Here is a 12,507-nt window from a genome sequence, read left to right as displayed (position 1 = left end):
TAGGGAGACTCTCATTGGACATTTAAATCTAAGCAAGTAGCTGAAATTTTCAATTAAGCTTCTCCTTGTAAAAATTGGAAGAAAAATGAATCTCTTGTCAAGAATTTACATGTTAATGCTATGAATGTTTCAACTTCAGAGGTTAGGCTATGCTGCATGTAAACTAACTACATAAAAGAAGTATTCCAGAATGGCCATGAAAGAGTATATACAGCAGGTTAAGAAGGTTTCCTTAAAGTCTTTATAGTTTCTAAGAGCTGATTTGCAGGACTAACTGAAGAGCTTTTCTAGGCAAAAAATCAGAACATTCTGCACCAGCTCCATATATGTGAAATACACAACAGCTAAGGCAGAAAGAGAAATGAGGCTATGAACGCTCACAGCATTGACCACTGAAGTCTCCTGTGCACAGAATGCATCCTCAGAGCCACAACGCTTCAGGCTCAAATTCCAGGTAATTGTTTAAAAAGCAGACTTCAGTTTAAACAGCCTACACCTGACAACCTTAGCAACTGGGCAATCGGGTATTTCCAGAATCCAGAGTCTGGCTATACATCTGCCTGTCTGGGGAACAACCCTTCCCAATATCACTTACATGATTCTATGCCTCAAAACATGTAGGGAAAACAAATGAAAATAAATTTAAAAAAAAAATAAAAAATCTAAACAGCCAGATCAGCTGGAGCTTGAAATCCATCTCACTATGCTGACCACTACCATCCGTCACAAGCTCTATGGTTCAATTACCCCTCTAATTCTCTCTGTGAAATCAGGTGGTTTCCCTTCTCTTACCTCACTATCAACCATTCAAAAGTAATTCCAGTCAAATATTGAGCTTGATGTTCTTCCATTAAGGAAGATTCTCAGCAAATTTGAATGTATCTGGAAATACATAACACATTTTTACATATACAATGTATTTTTATGAGGGCTTAGAGTGATAGGATGTGAGGGAATGGATTTAACCTAGAGCAGAGCAGATGGACACTGGAGATTAGAAAGAAATTCTTTACAGTGAGGGTGGTGAGACACTGGAACGGATTGCCCAGGGAGGTTAGCGATATCCCCTCCCTGAAGATGTTCAAGGCCAGGCTGGACAGGGCCCTGAGCAACCTAGTCAAGTGAAAGGTGGACCTGCCAATGCCAGGAGGGCTGGAACTAGATGATCTTTAAGGTCCTTTCCAATCTAAACCACTCTATGAATCTATGAATGTTCACTGTTTTCTGTGTAGGGTTAGTTTCTGTGCAACTCAGAATGAAGCAACATAGTATATAGTGAACTTTTAAATCTGGTGTATTCAAGGCGACCACAAATAAAAGTAATTACAGTTAGCCAAAAAAACCAAACCAAAAAAACAACCACCACACAACACCCAAAACATTGGATTTAGAGCCAAAATCATGAGTAAGTTTGTCTGAGACTATTCCACTCTGTCCACAGAGGTGGCAGTAATCTTTGAGGAACTCATGTTTTACAGTTGCATGGTTTTCATACTCTTTCAAAGAAACTGAGCGGGACAGAGAGCAAGGCAGCTAAATGAGATGATATCTGGAATATGAGATGAAGAAACACATAACTAATAGCAGAAATCAAGCAATTTGCAGGAAGAATCTAAACTCTGCACTAAATCCTTAATGAAAGCACACACAGGAGAAGTCAAACATCAGCTTCTCCAGGAGGTCTACTCTGATGTGGAGCTGGAGAAAACAGCAAACAGCAAAATGAACAGTGCATGTAATGAAGTGAAATGAAAACAGAAGGGCTCCTGTACATAGAAAACTCCAAACTGCCACCAGCAGTAGCTACTCTGCAATATTCTTTTTGCAAACATGGAATCATATTTGAGTAGAAGTCCTGTTTCACACACAACAGGGAGGAATAAAGCACTCAACCTGGTGGCTCAGGCTCTTTCTGTAAGACAGAAGCAAAGTTTCCTGCCCTCTGAGAAAAATTAGCAGTTAGGTAAGATAACTGATTACTGGCAAGCACCTGCATAGTCAAGTGAGGAGGATTACTTACTTAGAAAAGGGTTTGCTATTGCCTTGATGTATAAATATGGTCCAACACAGAGTAAGACTATGAGAATTTCAGGAATTACAGGCACTTTGTTACTTGCAGTATTTGTATAAAATTAACGGGGGAAAAAACATAGAAACCAAACTAGAATCACAGGTACAGCACAGCAACTACAGCAAAAACTTAAATATGCACTTGGCTCCTCCTTTTCTTCAGATCTGCAGCCTCCTTGTGGTTACTAAAAATACTAAGGTAAAGTTGAAATCCTGCTTAAGCTCCTTCCTGAAAAGCACGTGGACCAGAAAACAACTTTTTAAAACTCAGTGTTCAACTAGTGAGTCCAGAGGAGGGATCAGAGAGCTGGAGCACCTCCCCTATGGGGACAGGATGAGGGAATTGGGACTGTTCAGCCTGGAGACGAGAAGGCTCCAGACAGACCTCAGAGCAGCCTTCCAGTACCTGAAGGGGGCCTACAAACAAAACTACAAATCAAATATTGAGCTTGATGTTCTTCCATTAAGGAAGATTCTCAGCAAATTTGAATGTATCTGGAAATATATAACACATTTTCACAAGGGCTTGTACTGACAGGATGAGGGGCAATGGCTTTAAGTTGGAATATTAGGAAGAAATTCTTCCCAGTGAGGGTAGTGAGACACTGAAACAGGTTGCCCAGGGAAGTTGTGGATGCTCTCTCTCTGGAAGTGTTCAATGCCAGGTTGGAGAGGACCTTGAGCAGCCTGGTCTAGTGAAAGGTGTCCCTGCCAAGGGACAAGGATAGGATGTGCCAGTTGCTGTAGAAGGGAGCAGGAAATGCTTCATATCATGCACAGTTTTTAGCACTGATACCTCCAGCTCTAAGGCATCTTGGCTATTCCCAAACTACTTCTCTATCAGAGAAGTCTGGGTGTAATTATTATTGAAGTAAAAATAAGTACATTACATTCTTAATTTCCAGCCTCTCTGCACTCGCCTTCTTACATCTGAAAACCTTTCCCCAGCAAGAAAAAAGAACAAGAAGTTCACCCTGTGCTGCCCTAGATGCCACTCCCAGGAAGAAAGGTTGTAAATAGGCAGCTACAGCTCTCCCTTCCAGACACAAAATCATAAAAAGGTTGGAGGGACCTTAGAGATCATCTACTCCATGGACAGGGACACCTCTCAAACAGACTCGGCTGCTCAAGGCCTCATCCAACCTGGCCTTGAACACCCTCAGGGAAGAGGCATTCACATCCTCCCTGGGCAACCTATTCCAGAGTCTCACCACCCTCATACCGAAGAGCTTCTTCCTAAGGTTCTATTCTAGACAGTCATTCCTTAATACTGAAAGGGAGAAGGGGTGAGGGAGAAGAAACACAGTCCAATTCTGAGTCCTCAACTACTGATCTGCCCCAAGAAGGAAAAATCAGACCTAAGTGAGCCTGCTCCCCATGGGCACCTGATCTAGGGGAGGGCAGCACACACAGGTCCCTGGTTCCCAACCCAGCTTGTCTACTTGACAGAGAAAATCAAACTGCTCTTCTTTTGTTGTCTCACCTTGGACAATATGTGCAGTGGCACCAGATGTAATTTTTCCATTAACATCAGATGCCAAGTGGTGCAGGGGTTTAAAGAAAAGACTAAATTCAGATACTGTTCCTCACTCTAAAATAGAAGTATTTGGGCCACCTTGATCAGAGCTAACACAGAATACAACCATAAAGCATCAGCAGCATCTGACACAGAGGAACTTCAGTTCTCAGGTTTATTGTTCACACTAAGTTTTATTGGTTTGCTTCAGGGCTCTAACTACACCCATCACACGAGGATGTGAAGCTTAAGAACAGATGGTATGGTTCCCTTCTATTTGAATAAAACTGATCTCTGCCCAGTCTTCCCATGCAAGCCCTTCATACTGTATCAGATAAGGCAGCATCCCTACAGTACACTGATAGCTTTTGTGCATGATTTCCAATGATTTCTCCCTGATACTGCAACATTCCAAAACCAACTCACTTGGGCCTATTACGGTTCCACTCCTAAGTTACTAATGGAGACAATAGCTCATGGTAACTTACTTTTGAGCAAAACCATTTAAAAATCCAAGCAAACAGTGATTTACAGCCAGTTATCCCAGGGTTGCTTTCTTTGATTGTCTACAAAGTCCATCAGAGAATAAGCTTGACAGAAAACACTCATCCAGAGAGGGTAACAAAGACCATCCCCAGGGCTCCTTGCCTGCCTTAGTAAAGCTATCATAGAATCACTTCAGTTGGAAAAGACTTTTAAGATCAAGTCCAACCATTCTCTAACTCTACCAAGTCTAGGGCTAAACCATGTCTCTCAGCACATCTCTCCCTCTTTGAAACACCTCCAGAGATGGGAATTCAACGAGAGCTCTCATATGAACACTGCTGTTAAAGAAACCTGGAAGAAAAATACATACCCGTTCCTCAAACTATTTATATATATAATGAAAAAGTTGCAGGTTTTGCGTTTGTTTTTTCAAAAAGTAAGCATCTCTCCCTCACAATGCCCAAACACAGTTCCTGACTTTAAAAGGAGCCATAAATCTGCCCAGGTGAGCTCCTTCATCCCATTACTGCTGAGTAATTACACCAATGGAAAAATACAACCTAAACCTGGCACCAGTAAATGTATTTTGAGCCTTCACAGGCCCCACAGGTCCCACTCCTTCAGCTGCCATTATAGCTGAAGCACAATAAAGTGCCTCCCAGAAGAAATTAGAAACCTTTTAGAAACCTTTTCATCCCAGTTTCACCAAATGCACTGAGGATGCTTATAAATATTCAATATGAATTTTTAAACTCTCTTTCTCTCATTTTTCCCTTGCCCCAATTACCATTAGAAATCGTTTTACTTTTAAATACACAGATGGGAACCAAATCTGAAGTCAGAGGCACTCACTCACTATAGCGACGAGAATCACAAAAGAATAGAACCAGCGAGAAACACAGGCAGCCCCCGGCAGCGAAATGACAGAACAAAGCACGAACAGGAAAGGATTAATTCAAACACTGGTGGAGAAATGTGAAATAGCACAGAGATCTAAAGCTGTGCCAGACCTTACCACACACAAAATCCAGTCCGCTGCATCCCCATGGCCCCAGGCAAGGGTTTCACACTTTCTCATTAGCATGCTCTAATTACTCTGAAGGCTCAGCAGAAAGATCCACACAAGCTCCAAAAAGCCCTGAAGACTGGCACAGACAGGTCCAGGCCTGAGTGTTATGACTCAGTGTTCCTGGCTCCTTTCTCATTGCACCTGTGTCTTATTTAGTTGCCTCCACCAGAACCTAATCTGCTTCTCTTGATGAATCTTGCAGGTGGAGCTGATAGCCAAAGCTTCAATCCTCCTAAAATGTAAACCTCGCATTAAAACCTCAGCAGAAGATGAACCTTGTGAAATCAAGGGGATTAACACACAGCACAACACTTCTGCTAAAGAATGCTGAACTGCCTGACCTAAGTTTTCATTGCTTTCAGCTGTTCCATATACAGAGCCTATCACCTCTTAAGTGCATCAGCAACAGGGGGTGGTAATAAGAAAGGATTGTGACTGCTTGGTTGAGAGACCCTGAAGTCAACAGGAATTCTGTAATGTGCATGGTAACAAATCTACCTGTCACTGTTATTAAAGATATTTGGTATCCTGTAAGAACATAGTAACCTTGTTTAAAAAGTTCTAAAGAGTCTTTCTCAAGTCAGCAAAAGTAGTTTCCAATGGTTTCCAAAAGGCTCCCTCCCCCCCACAGTGAAATGTCCTCTAGAAACCATGTTAAATCAAACACGACATCCAAAGACTTTGCAGAATATATGCCTTTGGATTTCATTTTATCCAGAAGGATAAAACAAAGCCTTTTGTCAAGTCCCACTTGCATGCAGCAACCACAAGGTTAAACAATCTTCCCAATAGCTAGACATGAAGGGTTGAGTAAATAGAGGGAAGCAGAACTGCTATAACACTTACATGTCCACTCTGCCCATGTGGAATTCATCTAAACCCCTCCTAAAATTCATGGCAAAAAATAAAGAGGCACTTTTAGAGCATAACTCACCTGACTGATTTAAGGTGGCCATGTTAAAATGAGAAGAGCTGTGCCCCAGGAGCTTCTCTTGCACTCCAGAAACTATGAGGAGCACAGCTGTCCACATTTAGGTAGATTAGTTCTGATGTTCAATGTCTAATTCTCATCTTCTCATCAGCTGTGCCCTTCCACTATCACACACAGTGCTTCCAAGCACTTAAAAACACTGTTCCATTGTTTGGTTTCAAGTTTGCAACATCTGGGATTTGATTTGCAATTGAAGGTATCATACAGGTCTAATGTTTTTCTGTATTTCTATTGCAGTTGAGGTTGTCACTGAAGAGCTTCATCCTGCAAGCAGGAAACAGTCCTATAAGTCACCAGTGACAAGATTGTGGATTTGCTTATAGTTTTATCAGTGAATTGGAGAAGCCATTTGAGGCTGTTAAAGGAGTTCTTCTAGTTTATTTGAATGGATTTGTGTGTTTTAGAGAGTTTTATCCATTACTCCTCAGTAACCATAGAGCCCATTATCGAGTCTACCGTGTGCACTGTTGAAAGCAGGATAATTTCACAGATCACACAGATCACACAGATTTGAAGAGGAGAACGTTCATGTGTATACACCAGCACTTGATTTGGGCTGTCTGGGTTAATCCAGATTCTTACTGTTTGGCTGACAGCCTGAAGTGAAGGCTTTGCAATCATCATTATACCTTCTCACACAGATGTGGAGGATCCTGCAAGAAGAGCAGCTCAGTCAAGTCCTGGGCACCAGAAAGAATCCTGGAGTTTAGCACCCAAAAAAGTCACTGTGAGCATCTGACAGTTGTGTTGTCACTTTTAGCAGCAACAAATGGCCACTGGGAAAATGAGACAGGGCCCTCCAATCGCTCAGCTACACAGCTCCATAACAACCACACACACCAGATAAACAGACACATCATTTAGAATAACAAATATGACTCCATCAGAAAGTGAATCAACAGAATTTTCTTCAAACAGGATGAGTGGCACAAAATGAAATTTTCCCACAGTTTGGGGGAATTTTGCTCATCTTCATTTGGTTAAAAATAACCAAATCAGCAAACCAACCAAGCAAAATGAAGAACAGAAAAATAAAACAGAAATTTGATTCCAGACATTCTTTTGGGGCACTTCCTCATAGCCTCAACTTGCCTAATTTGCCCATGTCAATAATGACTTCAAGGAATTGCTCCTCAGCTGTGCAATGTAAATAATATCACAACGAGAAAGCCAGTCAGTACTTGATTGAATTAACTGGCTGGCAAAAACTTTTGTGCTAAATGCTGATCTTGTGCTTGGAGCACTGGGACTCCTCTGGGTATCCTGCCACTCTTTCAAAGGCTCTTCTGTGTTTTCAAAGCATCTCCCAAGGTGACAATATTCTGCAAAAGTTTTCACACCTTAAATAACCTTTTTGCCATGATGTTCCTATCCAGGACCATTACACTTGCCTTTTTCCTTCTCTGCTGATGCTTCACACGGTAGCACTCTGCTGCAAGACAAAGCCAGGACTGAAATTGGTATGACATGAGTTACAACTTTGAGAACAAGTCTTACAAGGAGCAGCTGAAGGAACTGGGACTCTTCAGTCTGGAGAAGAGGAGGCTGAGGGGAGACCTCATTGCTCTCTACAACTCCCTGACAGGAGGTTGGAGTGAGGTGGGAATCAGTCTCTTCTCCTTAGTATCAGGTAATGGAATGAGGGGAAATGACCTGGAATTGTACCAGGGGAGGTTTAGGTTGAATAGTAGGCAGAATTTCTGTGACCGTTTGAGGCTGTGCCTTTAAGAAAGGGTCAGGTTTAGAACACTCTGGCTGAATGTTTTGGTACCAGAATGAAAACACGCAGATATTCTAAACGAATTTCATTGGTAGATGGGCAGAATGCAACTTTAAGTTTTAGGGCAGTTGGAATTTTTCTGAGTTCCAGCCTGTTCTGCCTTTCCAGCCTGTCTGCTTCTCAGCAAACTAGACAGAGCTGACCTTGAGATAAGCAAAACTAATTCCTGCATGTGCTTTTGAAGCCTAATAACATCTCTTTCCCTTAATAACTGCCTTTCTTTCTCTCTCTAACCCCTTTTTGGGAAAAAAGGGAGGTAGGGGGGAGAGAGGGAGTTATAGGGAGGGAAACCCTCCTCTTCTCAAGGAGGGAATTTTGTTGTGTTGTTTTTCTTTGGTGTATATTTCTGTATATACTTTGTAAATACTGTATATACTATGTTATATATAACCTGCATTCCATATATGCTTGTAAATATAGCTTTGCTTCTCCGACTGAGTTTAGCTGTGGTTTCTTTCTCTGTGGGGGAGGGAGAGAGAGGCCCTCTCTCAATCCACCACAACTTCATTCCTGAGAGAGTGGTCAGGCATTGAAATCAGTTGCCCAGGGAGGTAGTAAAGTCACTGTCCCTGGAGGTCTTAGGTTGATGGTTGGACTTAATGATCTTGGAGGTCTTTTCCAACTGAAACAATTCTATGATTCTATCTTCTGAGAGCTAAGTAACCCTAATGTCTATTAACAGCTGCAATTACAGCTGTGGTATTTTTTATTTCAGCTGCCTTGCATGTAAAATGACACAGTTTAGGAACTACTTGTTTACTTATTTATTAATCACAGAATTGTCAGGGTTGGGAGCAACCTCAAGGATCATCTAGTTCCAACCCCCCTGCCATGGGCAGGGACACTTTCCACTAGATCAGGTTGCCCAGAGCCACATCCAGCCTGGCCTTAAAAACATCCAGGCACAGGGCTTTCACCACCTCCCTGGGCAACCTGTTCCAGTGTCTCACCACCCTCAGGGGGAAGAACATTTTCCTGACATCTAATCTAAATCTCCCCTCCTCTTCTGTGATTAATGGGTATATCTGCACATATATTAATGGATATACCTACCCATATATGTATGCTATCAGCTACTTCCTTAGCAACAAACATTTGGTAAATATTTTTAAGTGCTTAAATAACACATGATGAAAATCTCTTCTTCATATCAGTACGTCCTTGTGATGAAAAACTCATACTGTAAGGAATAGCTTGACTGGGCTAGAGGCTGCAAAGTGAAGTGACCACGGTATATTTATAACTCAGCTGGATTGCTACCACTGACAGCAATTAGCACTGCTAATAAAGGCTGCTTTGCCTCACTCCTGATCTACAACTCATCTCTCCTTTCAAGCACGTAACCAAACAGGTTGATTGCTATTGTCACACAGGAACTTCTTGTCACATTCAGCTCTAAAAGCACCGAGATAAAAGCCAGGAGATAAAGTTTGCTATTTTTAAACCAGCATTAAGATGTAGTGTGCCCCAACCACAAATTACTGGTACTTATACTTCAAGAATGGAGAGGGGTAAAGACACAGCTACATACAGCAGAGAACTTCAGCGTTATTATTAAACCTATATCCATGTGGCAAAGTGTGTAGGACATAAGTGGGTGCTCAGCCAATGCAGCACCTAAAAGCAGCACCATGAACTCAATCTCTAATGAAGTAGTGCTCAGCTCAGACCAAAATTAGTTGGTTACTGACAAGAGCTACTCAAGAAAGAACAGAAAAGGTGAATTGCACTAATGCAAAAATGCTAGCTCTTACCAACACAAGCAAAATTTGTAACACCCCTTCTATTCAAAACCTTTACTCTTTCTCTTTTTTCTCCATATCTTAAATGCTAGACTGCCAATCAGCAGCAAATTGACAGAAAGTGCTTTGCAGGGAGACTTCTGTTGTCAGACCACACTGAACAAGTCTTCCAGTTCCCAGAGAAGCAAACAGTTCCTGGAGAAAAAGAGACATTTTATGAGAGAGAAGCCGATGGGTACCCAATGAAAACAAAACTGTGACACTGAAGTACAGAGGAGGGGGCATGCTGCTGCTTCCTTTTTAAACAAAACAAAACAAAAAAACCCAAACCAAAACAAAAACTTAAGACAGCAGGCTTGAGAAGAGCAGGGCAAGAAACTTTAAAACACTTTCAGTGGAGCCAAGGACAAGAGAAATTCTGGGACACTGCTGATTTCTTTATTTTCGTAAAGTTGCTTGATTCTGCTAAGAGAAAGTCGTTGACATTAATCCCCAGTACTACAAGGCCAGGTCAGGGCAAATTTTGCCATTACTTACGCCATCAGGAACTGGAGAGAGCTCCTCTCAGCTCCAGTACACAACAGTACCATCATCAACTCGCAGCTGAGACTAACTGTTCAGAGTAGACTCAAGAGCCCCCTGTCAGAGGCAAGAAAAAGCATGACCCAAATCTTCTTCAGTTCTAGAAATAATGATGACAAAGGCAAGAAAACAGCACCACCACCTCATGCCCTTTCTGCCAGGACCTACCTCATTGACCTTTCAAGCAGCTGTAAAGTAAGTCTTTTTACTGTTTGCTACTACCAATTAGTAAATGACAGAAGTTTATTGCAGGCCAAAACTGTGATCAATCCAGTGTGTGTTGATATGTTATCTTGCTTTTATTACATCAGGCAAGCAAGGCAAATTATGTTTTTTAATTAATCACTAGCCCATTTCAGTTTTAGAGCCTGGAATACTGGCTTCCCTACTAAGGTACAATATATTTAACATGAACAAAATATGTTCAGATACAAAGGGAGACAAGGGTTTTACAGAAGAAAATTGAGTGTTTTAATGCCCATCAGAAGAAAGAAGAACCCACTTGCTGTTCTGTCTGGTTCTATCCTGAATTGTAGTAGAAACTGAATGGTTTTACAGTTAAGAGGAATACATTCCTCTGTGAAGTCTTGGGGTTTAAATGGCAATGCAAAATGTAACAGACAGAAACACTACAAAGACCAAAATTCAGATGGTGTCCTGATCCACAATCATCATTCAATCAATGTTAAAACCTGATTTTTCCAAATCTCCAAATGTGTTCCAGTCCTGATTTTTGATACTTCTTCTAATTCAGAATTGACACTTAACAATTGGTTCAGAGTAACTTCTGAACTGTCAAGTTCAGTTTAAACAGTTCTAAAATTAATTGGTATAAGGAAGCAGAAGGTCCCTGTGGGACCAATGGGAATCCAGCAGTCATGGTTATAGCTAATTCACCATATCATGGCTGCAGCTAAAAGCTTCTGCTGCACTCAAGTGTTGCACAGTAGGTGACAAGGACATTGATCACACACAGAGCAGATCTCAGGATTCCATAAGCACACTCCTGTGTTTCACTGGTCTGTCATCAGCAGAGGGGAGGCTCCACCCCACCCCTTTTACTACCCACACAAGGAAGAGATTCACCATTTTGGCTGCAGTTTGATATCTAACACCCATCTAGTAACAGTACCAGTTTCTCTACACAGGAATACTAACCTGTACCAGTACAGATTAGGGGTTGACCTGTAGGAAAGCAGCTTCATGGAGAAGGACCTTAGAGTCCTGATGGACCATAAATTATCCATGGGACACCAACATGCCCTTGTGGCCAAGAAGGCCAATGATATCCTGGGGTGCATTAAGAGTGTTGCTAGCAGATTAATGCAGGTTCTCCTTTCCCTGTACTCTGCCCCGGTGAGACCACATCTAAAGTGTTGTGTCCAGTTCTGAGCTCCCCAATTCAAGAGGGACAGCAATATACTACAGATTGTCCAGTGGATGGACATGAGGATGATTAAGGGACTTGAACATCTGTCTGATGAGGAAAGGCTGAGAGACCTGGGGCTGTTGAGTCTGGAAAAGAGAAGACTGAAATATCTTATTAATGTTTATAAACATCTGAAGGGTGGCTGTCAAGAAGAAGGTGCAAGTCTCTTTTCAATGGTGTCCTGTGATAGGATGAGGTGCAATGGGTACAAACTGGAACACAGGAAGTTCCACCTCAACATGAATTAAAAATTCTTTACTGTAAGGACCACAGATTACTGGAACAGGCTGCCCAGGGAGGTTGTGGAGCCTCATTTGCAGAGACTTTCAAAATGCATCTGGATGTGTTCCTGTATGACCTGCCCTGGGTGATCCTGCTTTAGCAGGGAGGTTGGACTCAACGATCTCCAGAGGTCCCTTCTATCCGCTACCACTCCATGACTCTGCTCATCAGGTAAGCAAATAACCTAGTTCAGTCAGGAGTATCTGGGACACACTTGTCAACTGATTTGATGTAAACACTGAGGTCACTCTTTCCATTTGCTTTTTGTGGACAAAGAAGTTAAGAATGTAACATCTACACAGAAGTTTTGTTTGAGAAGGTAGGTAATACACAACAAAGAACATCATGTCCCAGTTCTCTCTCAGAGAGAGTAAACTAGAGCTATCACTACCTCATTTACTTGTTTATAATCCCAGTGTCTAAATGGTAAGACTGGGCTGGCTCACAGTTTTCTTTTCCAGGCCCAAGCTCACACTACTTCCTGAACACAGCCAGTATTACTGTGACAGAATTTTGAGCTACTGCATGTGGTGGCCACACAGAATTTCTCACAATAGAAC

The 12,507-nt window shown here is 41.9% G+C and overlaps 1 protein-coding gene across 1 annotated transcript in view; it reads right to left on the bottom strand.

Moving 5' to 3' along the window:
• The window catches only part of PCSK2 (proprotein convertase subtilisin/kexin type 2), a 122,211-nt gene that overhangs the window by 101,670 nt on the left and 8,034 nt on the right, over window positions 1–12,507 (bottom strand). The window lies entirely within an intron of this gene.

This window comes from Dryobates pubescens, chromosome 3 (genome assembly GCF_014839835.1).
Source record: "Dryobates pubescens isolate bDryPub1 chromosome 3, bDryPub1.pri, whole genome shotgun sequence".
NCBI lineage: Eukaryota > Metazoa > Chordata > Aves > Piciformes > Picidae > Dryobates > Dryobates pubescens.
This window is presented reverse-complemented; position numbering and strand designations above follow the sequence as displayed.